Source organism: Choloepus didactylus, chromosome 9, assembly GCF_015220235.1.
Source record: "Choloepus didactylus isolate mChoDid1 chromosome 9, mChoDid1.pri, whole genome shotgun sequence".
NCBI classification, from domain to species: domain Eukaryota; kingdom Metazoa; phylum Chordata; class Mammalia; order Pilosa; family Megalonychidae; genus Choloepus; species Choloepus didactylus.
This window is the reverse complement of record NC_051315.1, coordinates 101,782,008-101,783,543: the sequence shown is the minus strand read 5'-3', so window position 1 is coordinate 101,783,543 and position 1,536 is coordinate 101,782,008. Positions and strand designations below refer to the sequence as shown.

Genomic DNA, 1,536 nt, shown 5'->3' with positions numbered 1-1,536 from the left:
ACGAAAACATGAACAAAAATACACAAGCATAAGCAAAAATATTGTACTCAGAATAACAGTATCTCCGAAGAAAAATTTAAACCTAAAGATACAATATGTGTAATTTTACATAATTTATTAAAACCAATTTAACACAATTCATATACAAAATATTAACATATTTAGAGTGGTCATATAAAAAATCTGATAAACACTTCAGATACAGAATGTTAAGACGGCAAATTCATACTAAGCAACATTTGCATCCACAAATCTAGCCTATTAATTCAGACTGAACATTCACCCTCCAAAGCACTTCTTCCAGCATGCAAAAAACAGCACTAACAGGTATAATCTGCTCTTCTCCCAAAAGTGATAGTCCAGCGATTCCAAATAAAGTATGAAAAGGATCCACCATATCTCCTGGCCTGTCTGCAAATCTTCCAGTTTCTTCATCTTGACATGCTAAGATAAAGCTATGCAGTTTCTCTCCATCAATCCAATGAAGCCTTCCAATTATCTTTAGGGAGCCAACATCCACCATGAATAGGATACATCTGGTAACTTCTCTGGCCTTTCATTGGGTCCCCTGATGCTAATTGTAGTTCATAAAGCCACCAACCCAGTAAATCAGAATTTACTTGATGCAATTGACTAGTAATAGCAAAGAATCCTGTGCAATAGTACATCTGCCCAACATGGGATACAGAACCTGGACTTCAACCAAATCCACTATCAAATTTCATACAGGACAAAGCAAATCAATTGCTTTTTCCACATTAATAGCTTCCAGTTTCCCTAATAGAGCCAGAGCTGCCACTGCACAGAAAAAAAATCTTGTGTCAATTTCTCCAGAAATGTCTCCTGCAAAAGACCCATCTTATCTCTGTAGACTTTGAACACATTACACACTTTCTTTTTGCCAATAACATTAATACTATCATACAATGTAAGAATCTGGGCAGCACCAAGAGTGTACAAAAGATGAGTATCATTTCCAATATTTGCACCTATTCCACCACACTCATGGCACGACTGAATGAATGTTAGAATTTCCTCTCTATTCATGCAATGAAGTTGTTCCATGAGATCCATTATGTGAGACCCCAATAGAGGCCACTCATTCTCAATTATACAGAGATACGGTATTCATATTCATCTTTCTCTGAACCATAGGATGCAATATAACCTGAATGTTTCTCTACTAATAGGGTATCAGGTGCATCTGGCTTGATAACATCCTTCTGTGGTGTGCCCATGTGTGAGAGAAAAAGTGTCTTTCCAGTTCTTTCAATGAATTTTTGAAGGAGAAAATTTGTATTCTATTCAGAGAAAATTCATACTCTATTCAGAGAAAATTCATCCTCATAATCCCATTTGAAACTTCAGTCTCTAATCATTTCAGTCTTTATTTTAAATCCTGTATCTGTCAGAGTTCTCCAGGAAAATAATCAATAAACAGTATCTATAAAGAGATTTACTTTAAGGAATTGGCTCACACAATTGTGGCAGCTGGCAAGTCCAACTTCCACATGGCAAGCTAGCAGGCTGAAAACT

At 36.1% G+C, this 1,536-nt stretch overlaps 1 pseudogene; it reads right to left on the bottom strand.

The window, feature by feature from the left end:
* Positions 1-253: 253 nt before the first annotated feature.
* Positions 254-1,238, bottom strand: LOC119543817 (annotated as a pseudogene).
* Between the last annotated feature and the right edge of the window lie 298 nt (positions 1,239-1,536).